Source organism: Panthera pardus, unplaced genomic scaffold, assembly GCF_024362965.1.
Source record: "Panthera pardus isolate Hobbes unplaced genomic scaffold, ASM2436296v1 HiC_scaffold_119, whole genome shotgun sequence".
Classification (NCBI taxonomy): domain Eukaryota; kingdom Metazoa; phylum Chordata; class Mammalia; order Carnivora; family Felidae; genus Panthera; species Panthera pardus.
The window spans coordinates 619,479-630,079 of NW_026526676.1; positions in this window are offsets into that span (position 1 = coordinate 619,479).

A 10,601-nucleotide genomic window follows, 5' to 3' on the forward strand; every position below is an offset into this window, starting at 1 on the left:
AGGGGTGGTTGGTGTTTGAGACCACACTTTCTTATGTTTACTGGTGATCTTAAACCAGTTTGGGGCAGAGATAGCATCAGTATCCTTCCCCCCCCCCCTCAAAATCCTGCAGTTTGTTAAACACATTTGTCTAGAGTTCATGCATCGTGTGCTCAGAGCTGACAGCGTTGTAGTATCCCCGAGAGGTGTGTGTGAGTGTGTGTGCACACACATACACCGGATGTTCTCACGAGCCTCCCATAGAGGATGAACGCCTACTTAGGGGACAGAGAAGACTGCCTTGGGCTGACTCTCACATACCAGTCAAATCTGGGCCCCGGAAGACTAAGGGGTCCTGCCATCATCTCCACCAGTCTCCAGATCTTGATCCTGAATGAAGGTCGTCCAGTTTCATGACACGCAGGCCGGATGGGGGATGGTCTTGATGATGGCTGGTGGCATATTTGTGGAGCTCCAAAGAGGCAGGTGTGACCATCACACAAGTGTTCTGAACACAGAGTGTGTCACCTTCGGCCAGCGTGGCTCCCGTCCTCACAAAGTGAGCTGCCACCTTTCTGCTGGTGGCTGGGGATGGGGGCAGGGGTAGGGATGGGGAGAGCACACGGCAGTGAGCTCCTCACTTGGTTGTCGTCTCCCCAGGGCTGCCATGAGGATGTTCTTCCCACAGGTGAGGTCGTGTGGGCCCCTTCTTCACTCGTTTGTCTCGGCTGTCACCAGACTAGTTGGGCCGGTGGGGTAGGGGTGGAGGGGCTAAGAGAAAACAATTCTCTTTCCACCAGTGAAACACAACATACAAGCCCATTTTTCTGTTGCAAAACCTTGTATCCAGTACTTTTAAAGAACTGAATCTAGTAAAGGGAACGTGCCCCGGAGTTGCCAGTTACCTTGCAAACCACCCCTGTGCTCTATGGTTTCCAGGGTGTGTGCAGTTCAAGCTCAGTCCCTATCAAATGACTATGAAACTGAGGGGCTGGGGGCTTCACCACCCCGCTACAAAAGACTGTCAATCTCTTACTGTTTCTGATGCAGTGCCTCTCATCTTCCAAATCTGCGATTCTCCACAGGAGGTGAGGCCTCCTCTTCAACCATGAGACATTTGGTAACATCTGGAGACATTTTTGCTGGTCACCACTGAGGGGAAGGGGTCCTCCTGGCCTCATGTGGGCAGAGCCCAGGGAGGCCGCTGAGCACCCTCCCATGCATGGGACGCCCCGCAGCAAAGTATTACCTGGCCCCACATGGCAACACTTCAAGGGTTGGAAAGTCCTGGCCTGAGTTTAAAATTGAAAGGGCGAGTGGGGCACCTGGGGGGTTCAGTCGGCCAAGTGTCCGTCTCTTGGTTTCAGCTCAGGCATGATCTCACAGTTCATGGGATGGAGCCCCATGTCAGGCCCTGTGCTGACAGATGGGATCCTGCTTGGGATTCTCTGTCTCCCTTTCTCTCCGTCCCTCCCTGACTTTCTCTCCCTCCCTCCCTCTCTCTCTCTCTCTTTTTCTCTATTTCAAAAGTAAATAAATAAGCATTAAAAAAATAGAATACATAAGATGATCACGAAATCAACTCCCAGCTGGATGTTTTGCGATGTTAAGAGATTATTACTTTCAGTGCGGTATAGTCTTGAGATTGCATGTAAAGGAGCCTCTATCTTTTGGAGATACATTTTCACATATGTATAGATTAAATGATAGTTTGAGTGCTTTTTCAAAATAATTTGAAGGAGGAGTGTTTGTGGATGTGGAAGGAATCAAATTGGCATGAGTTAGTAATTGTCGATCCCCGTTGATGGATGCATGGGGCTCATTTTTCTGTTCTCTCTATTTCTGTCTAAGGTGGGAATTTTTCATAAAACAAAGCTTTCATTTAATTTTTTTTCAACGTTTTTTATTTATTTTTGGGACAGAGAGAGACAGAGTATGAACGGGGGAGGGGCAGAGAGAGAGGGAGACACAGAATCGGAAACAGGCTCCAGGCTCCAAGCCATCAGCCCAGAGCCTGACGCGGGGCTCGAACTCACGGACCGCGAGATCGTGACCTGGCTGAAGTCGGACGCTTAACCGACTGCGCCACCCAGGCGCCCCAACAAAGTTTTCAAAAACAGTGCCCAGACCCGCAGGGTTCCAACTGCCAAATTCTATTAGCATAACTAATGGCATCTAATGCCACGGGACTTCACACACCTTCCCTTTGTAGCACCCAACAAAATGGTGGGGGGCCCTTGACGGTTTGCCCGGGGGAGCCTGAGACTCAGAGATGAAGCAATTGCTTGGGGACATGATTAATTTAGCGGTGGGGGGAGGCAGGAATTCAAGCTCAGGTCCTTCTGACCCCGAGTTGTGGGTGTCTTCTGCCCTGCCCCACTGGTGTCCAGTCCTGTGCAGAATGCCGGTGCTGGAGAACAAGTTTGCAAGGAGTGTATGTGCTCTGCAGGTGCACATGCTAATCAGCCCCCTTCCAAATGTGCACACAGCTCTCTGTGTCAGCTGCTGTTTGGACAGCTGAATCTCTAAGGAACCACAACATAATGCCTGATTCCTACCCTGGGAGTTAGAAAGTAACCCCAGGTTGGAAATGTAAATATTTTCCCCATGGGCAAGAACTGTGTTTAGCTGATTATAAAGGGAAAAGACTGGCAGCTGTCAATATTGATGGTTATTCCTTGAAAAATGACTTCAAGGTACTGCTAATCAATTGTCTCTCAGAATGAAGAATGGAGCACACAGCTCTCTGGGAACCTCAACATGTATTTATAAACACATGCTTTATCGAACACACAGGAAAAATGAGCCAGACCTTTGGCATTATGATGAGTTGTTCAGAGTAAATACAACAATTATTAGCGTCTATATTGGACTTCAAATTGACAAAATTCCTTTAAAAAATGGCTGTTGCTGCTGTTTTGTGTTTCTGTTATTTAGTGTTCTCATCGCTACACTGAAGCATGCTGCTTGGCACTGAGCTGAAGACTTCACAAGGGCCGGGATTGTTTCTTTCTTACTCGGTAAATAAGTAGCTTTCCACTTGGCTAACAACGCCTGGATGAATTAGGCACTGGCTAACAACGTTTGCCTTGCCGTGTCTTCCTAAAACTGACGTTGGCATGCAAGGTGCAGGAGAATGCGTGTTTTACTGTGAGGACTGTGGGTTCTTCTTCCTCACACCCTTTGCTGGGGACTGGGGTGTAGAGGCATGGCAGGCAGAGTAAGATGACCTCCCAGAACTCATGTCCCTGGAATTCCCTTCCTTCTAGTGTGGACGTGATCCGTGGCTTGCTTTCAGCCACCGAATGTGGCAAAGTTTGGAATGTCGTTTCTGGTATTGCCCTTCAAAAGATTGTGACATCTGTCTGGTGAGGAGGCTGTCCCTTGTGCGCTGTGTTGAAGAACACCCCGCTGCCCCCAGGGAGCCCAGGGGGCAGGGCACTGAGGGCAGGGCCCCTGTCTCAGCAGGAAGCTGAGACCAGTCTGCCAGCAGCGAGGGGCTCCCCAGCTCACCTGTGGCCGCTTTTGGAGATTGCTGATTGACCCTTTGTTGCAGTAAGCCCTGGAACAATGATTTCAGAATCACAGCTTCCACTCCCCACAGAGGTGGGATACCCTCCACTACTCTCCCATTCGGCACCAGGATTGGCTGTACTCATCCTTAACCATGGTAGGTGAGGGTGGAAGAATCACAAGACCTCACGCAGGAGCCTACTCCTGATTCCAGGACTCATTTCTTAATTTATATCCCGGGAATTTTTAAAAACCAGAATAAACGAGTACTGTTTCACTGTTGTATCAAAAGACGCAGAAGAAACTGTGTGTCATGAGGTCAGTGTCATGCCTCCTGCCCCAGGAGCAGACTCACAGTGAAGCCTCCAAAGTATCATGAGCTTACGGTGAAGCTGGTAGCACAGTCCTCCACATCAAGGCACTGCAAGACCTGTGAATGTGAGGCCAACCAAGAGGCAAACGGGCTGTTCACGGAGAGCTGCAGACACAACACACAATCTCTGAGTTGACTCACCCAATGTACATAGACGTGGGATGCTCTGCGTGATGTCATCCTTGCCCACAGAGGGCACGGAGGTAAAGGTCCTTCTGGGCAGCTGGCGTCCTCCCTGGGACGGTGCCCTTCACACCTGACATTCAGTCTTTCATTTGATGCACTTATTGGGCACCAGCTGCATGCCATATGTGACATAGGTGCTGAGAGGAAATCAGTGAACAGATCATTTCCTCCCTTCCTAAGAGGGGACGGCGGCTGAACTTGTTCTGCTCCAGGATGCAGAGGGCTTCCATCCTGTAAATGCACTCCACACATTCTAGTACTCACCGCACTAGATGCCTTTACCACAATTAACGATGTTGGCCATTCCTCCTTTTCCAAACACCTGTCCCCTTGGAACTGTGAGAATGAAATGACCCATGTGGGAATCCAGTGGCCAATATGGAGAAGTTTTTGCAAGTTAGTGGGAATTCAGATCAGGAACAGGCTATGGTCTGATTTGTTCTTGGTTAAGACACTCTGGCTTCATTGTGGGGGCTCATGAGAGAGAGAGGAGGTCCTTCTGACTGACTTCCAGATGGGAGACATGGGAAGTTCTCCTCACTGTCTTCTGGATGAGAGAGTGGTGGTTCTCCAGACCGACTTCCGGATGAGAGAGAGGGGTGGTTCTCCTGACTGACTTCTGGACAAGAGAGGAGGGTTCTCATGTATGAGAGAGAGGGTAGGTTCGGCTGACTGAGTTTTGGATGAGAGAGGGAATGTTCTCCTGCCTGACTTCTGGACCAGAGAGTGGAGTTGCTTGAATGAGAGAGAGGGGAGGTTCTCCTGACTGACTCTGGACAAGAGAAAGGAGGTTCTCCTGACGGAATTCTGGACCAGAGAGTGGAGGTTCTCTTGAAAGAAGAGAGGGGAGATCTCCTGTCTGACTTCCAGGCGAGAGAGTGGAGGTTCTCCTGACCAACTTGCAGGTGAGAGAGAAGGGGGTGGGGGGTTCTCCTGACTGACTTCTGGACCAGAGAGTGGAGAGTCTCCTCACTGACCTGTGGACAAGAGTGAGGTGAAGGTTCTCCTGACTGATTTCTGGCCCAGACCAGGGGAAGTTCTCCTGTCTTATTTCTCGACAAGAGAGAGGGGAAGATTTCCTGACTTCCGGACCAGAGAGGGGAGGTTCTTGAATAAGTGAGAGGGGAGTTTCTCCTGAGTGACTCCCGGATAAGAGAGAGGGGAGGATCTGTTGACTGATTTCTGGATGAGAGAGGGGAGGTTCTCCTGACTGACTTCTTGACGAGAGAAGGGAGGTTCTCCTGACTGACTTCTGGACCAAAGAGTGGAGGTTCTACTGACCGACTTCTGAATGAGACAGAAGGGAGGTTCTCTTGACTGACTTCTGGACGAGAGAGGGTAGGTTGTCCTAACTGACTTTTACACGAGAGAGTGGGGAGGTTTTCCTGACGGCTAGACCAGAGAGGGGAGTTTGTTGAATGAGAGATATTGGAGGTTCCCTTGACTGACTTCTGGACCAGAGAGTGGAGGTTCTTGAGTTAGAGAGATGGGAGGTTCTCTTGACTGACTTCTGGACAAGAGAGTGGAAGTTCTCATGAATGACAGAGAAGGGAGGTTCTGCTGAGTGACTTCTGGGTTAGAGAGAGGAGAGGTTCTTCCTGACTGACATCTGGACCAGAGAGGGGAAGTTCTTGAATGAGAGAGAGGGGAGGTTTTCCTGACCGACTTCTGGATAAGAAAGAGGGGAGGTTCTCCTGACTGACTTCTGGACGAGACAGAGGGGAGGTTCACCTGAGTGACTTCTGGACCAGAGAGGGGAGGTACTCCTGACCAACTTCCAGATGAGAGAGAGGGGAGGTTCTCCTGACTGACTTCTCGATGAGAAGGAGGGGAGGTTTTCCTGACTGACTTATGGATAAGAGAGGGGAAGTTCTCCTGACTGACTTCTGAACGAGAGAGGAGAGGTTCCTCTGGCTGACTTCTGAACCAGAGAGAGGAGGTTCTTGAACAAGAGAGAGGGGAGGATCTCTGAATGACTTCTGAACGAGAGAGAGGGGAGGTGCTCCTTCCTGACTGCTGGACGAGAGAGGGCAGGGTCTGCTGACCGAATTCTGGATGAGAGAGAGGGGAGGTTGTCCTGATTGAGTTCTGGACGAGAGCCTGGAGGTTCTCCTGACTGACTTCTGGACCAGAGATGGAGGTTCTGCTGACCGACTTCTGGATGAGAGAGAGGGGGGAGGTTCTCCTGACTGACTTCTGGACCAGAGTGGACGTTCTGCTGACCAACGTCCGGATGAGAGAGTGGAGGTTCTCTCGACTGATTTCTGGACAACAGAGGGGAGGTTCTTCTGACTGACTTTTGGACGAGAGAGATGGGAAGTTTACCTGACTGACTTCTGAACCATAGAGTGGAGGTTCTTGAATGAAAGATAGGGGAGGTTCTCCTGACTGACTTCTGGATGAGATAGGGGAGGCTCTCCTGACTGACTTCTGGATGAGATAGGGGAGGTTCTCCTGAGTGACTTCTGGATGAGATAGGGGAGGTTCTCCTGACTGACTTCTGGATGATAGATGGGAGGTTCTCCTGACTGTGTTCTGGAGCAGAGAATGGCTGTTCTGCTGACCAACTTCTGGATGAGAGAGAGGGGAGGTTCTCCTGTCTGAATTCTGGACCAGAGAGTGGAGGTTCTCCTGACTGACTTCTGGACGGGAGAGAGGGGAGGTTCGGTTGAGTGACTTCTGGACCAGAGAGGGGAGGTTGTTGAAGAGAGAGAGGAGACATTCTTCTGAATGACTTCCGGATGAGAGAGAGGTGAGGTTCTCCTGACAGAATTCTGGACCAGAGAGTGGAGGTTCTCTTGATGGAAAGAAAGGGGCGATTCTCCTGACTGACTTCAGGCAAGAGAGAGGGGAGGTACTCCTGACTGACTTCCGGAGCAGTCAGGGGAGGTTTCCTTGTCTTAACTTTGAACGAGAGAGAAGGGAGGTTCTCCACACTGTATTCTGTACCAGAGAGCGGAGGTTCTTGAGAAAGAGAGAGTGTAAGTAGTCCTGAATGACTTCCGGAGAGAGAGAGGTGAGATTCTCCTGACTGACTTCTGGACGAGAGAGGGAAGCTTCTCCTGACCGACTTCTGGATGTGACAGAGGGGAGGTGGTCCTGAATGACTTCTGGATGAGAGAGGGGAGTTTCTCCTGACTGATTTTGGATGAGAGCGAGGGGAGATTTTCCTTACTGACTTCTGGACCAGAGAGAGGAGTTTCTTGAACAAGAGAGAGGGGAGGTTCTCTGAATGACTTCTGGATGAGAGAGAGGGGAGGTTCTCCTGACTGACTTCTGGATCAGAGAGGAGAGGTTCTGCTGACCGATTTCTGGATGAGAGAGGGGAGGTTCTCTTGCAGGATAGAGAGGGGAGGTTCTCATGATTGATTTTCAGGTGAGAGAGAGGGGAGGTTCTGTTGATAGATTTCTGGACTACACAGGGGAGGTTCTCCTGTCTTACTTCTTGACGAGAGAGAGGGGTGTTTCTTCTGAATGACTTCTGGACCAGAGATGGGAGGTTCTCATGACTGACTTCTGAATGAGAGACAGGAGAGGTTTCCCTGAATGACTTCTGGACCAGAGAGGGGAGGTTCTCCTGACTGACTTCCGGAGTTGAAACCAGGCAGGTGCTCAGCATGGCTATGTCAGCGTGAGGAAGCATCTTTACATTTGAAGGTGCTTGGGGAATGATGGCAACAGGGAAGTGCCAACTACCTCTTCTCAGGTGTAACAACAGTGGTTGTAGTATTTGCTCATTTCACCTACAGGCTGACTTCACTGATAGCAGATTCAGACAAATTGTGCCCAGCCAGCTCCAGGGGGCTGGTGTGAGCAGGACTCTGTCAGGATGGTCAGCAGGTGTGAGCAGGTGACCCACTGGGATGGTCAGCAGTTCTGAGCAGGTGCCCTGACAGGATGGTCAGCAAGTAGCATCTTGAAAGGGCCTGGCAAGGACAGTGTAGGTGAGCAGTGTTCCGGGGATTATTGCTGGGGTCCTGTCTTTCAAATGAGATGGATGTTGCAACTGCTCACAGACACACTCCAAGGGGAATTACAGGGGATTTGGAAAAAGTTGTAGGGACTAGCAGTCCCAGAGGGTCTCAGGGCCTGAGTGGACGGTCTGTCAGCCCAGGTCATGTGTCAATGCTTTCAGGAGGTCAGTACTTACCTGGGACACCCTGGTCCTGTGTTTAGAGGATGGGACAAGGGCACAGTGGGAGATGCGAGCTGCAGATCAGAGGAGGGGGCTGGACTGGAGAAAATCATGTGAGAATCACACATTCCTGTGCGGCTGAGGCCAGGGCCTGGGTGAGGTTCCAGAGCAACAGTGAGGATGTCACCCATGAGGGAGTGAGGCCCACCATCTCTCTGTCTCTCACTCCACTCTTCTCTCTGTCTCTGTCTCCCCCATGTCTCTCCATGTCTCTGTCTTCTGTCTCTCTCTCTCTTTTGTCTCCCTCTGTCTCTCCTCTCTCTCCCCTCTTGTGTCTCTGATGAATGCCATGGCTGCCAGCTGGGTAGAAGAGACTATGCCTTACCAGCAGGCTGAGGAGCAGCGGGAAGGACACTGGAGACTGTAGCCAGGGGAGGAGTGTTTCTGGAAGGAAGTCAGCGCTGGGAGGTCCAGCAAGGGTATGGAGGATGGCGGTTGGGTGTGGGTGGGTGGAGGCCTCAGGAGACCCTGGGCAGGTTCCCGGGCCAGCCGAGGGGTAGGAGCAGCGTGGAGTGGACGCAGCAGTGGATGCGCATGAGAAGCTGGCCTGGCACCCTCAGATGCCTCCAGAGTCTGTAGCTGGGGGAGCACTCGAGAGAAGTGGGAGGAGTTTTCAAAGGGAAGTACTGAAGCTGCCTACAGGTTGATGCAGCCAAGAGGGGAGTTTAAATGTGAAAGAGAGAGAGAGACAGAGACAGAGACAGAGACAGAGACAGAAAGAAGAGAAACAATAGAGTAATGACCTCTGAATGTCACTCTCCCACTAAGAAAAGATGGCCGAACTGGTCAGAAGAAGCTTTTCCACAACTCTAGAAATTAATCAAAGTCTTCCAGGAACATAAGTTTTTCTGTGTTCTGGTTTTCCGTTGTTGTTTTGAGGAAAAGCCATTGAATTTTGTTAAGAACGGTGAGAATTCTGACTTTCCCCATATCGCTCCTGCTCTGCAACTCTGGGTGACCTTGAGCACCAGCAGTGCCACCCAAGGGGTGAACACAGCCGGGGCTCGCCGAAACCTCCTCCTCAGAGCACTGCCCTCACCATACGTGTCCTGAAGTTGCTTGGACGCCTCTGTCTACGAGGCTGTCTGTTTGCCTTGACTGGAGCACACCTGGCGTGAAGTCAAGGAGGGGCAGGTGACAGACAGAGAGCCGGCCACTCAGTGATGGAGCACAAGAACATTTCAGGTGGAGGGCACAGGTGCAGGTCCTGAGGCTGGAGTGAAGCTGGTTGGGATCCCAGAAGGAAGATCGGGGATAGGGCAGGTTGGGAGTGCCAGAGAGCAGGGCTGGGGACCCTGGATCTCACCCCACGGGCACTGACGAATCCTGGCTGCGTTTTGAGTTGGGGAAACCGCTCTGAGGTGGGGTGTTACTTTGTCTTTGAGCCACGATTCCGCTGGCCTGTGAGTGATGTGGGAATAGAGACTGCCTCTTACACCCTCAGGACAGAATCCTGCCATCTGTCACAGGTCCTATCGTAGGGGCATTTGGGGAAAGAAAGAGGAAGGAAGGAAGGAAGGAAAGCCAGCTGGGTGGCCTAAGCTCTGTTGCGCCTCTGCCCTTAGCATGCTGGAGGGGGTGCTCTGATTTGGGATTTGAGGCCTTTCCTGACTGTTTAGTTTAGCATCTGTGCCTGTTGGGCCTGACATGCTTCTAAATTCAATACCCTCTTCCTCTCATATTTTATGCCAAAATTCTCTACCTTGGAAATTCTAGATCCTTTCTTCTGGGAAAAAAAATTGCATGTTTTTGATGCCATAAAATATAATTGACTGGGAGTTACACATAGCTTTTCCATTTAATCATTATTCATTTGTTCAATTTTACATTTCTTCTATCAATTTTATACCACTATGTTTCTCTCGGTTGTTAATTAGAGCCAGTGTGTATTCCAGGCATTCCTGGAGTCAGAACGCACAGGTTCGTTGTTTGCAAAGGGGAATGGGAGTTGCCAGCCTGTGCCTGCCCCAGTATGCCCCAGTATGCACAGCACACTCTGCGTTTGCACATTCTCAGAAGGCACCATATGTCCCATATCTGGCTGGGGAAGCTGTTGGTGGCAGTGATGGTCCTCACCTGGTGATGATCTCTTTACTGCGTCTGTTAAATAATGTAGTCACTTTTATTAATTCTCAGTCCATCTATGCAGGAGAAAATACCTGAAAAGGCATATGGTTGACTTTTAAAAAAAATAGTGTTTATTTATTTTTAGAGAGAGAAAGAGAGAGACAGAGCATAAATGGGCGGGGGCGCTAAGAGGGAAACACAGAATAGAAGCAGGCCCCAGGCTCTGAGCTGTCAGCACAGAGCCTGACACGAGGCTCAAACCGACAAACCGTGAGATCATGACCAGAG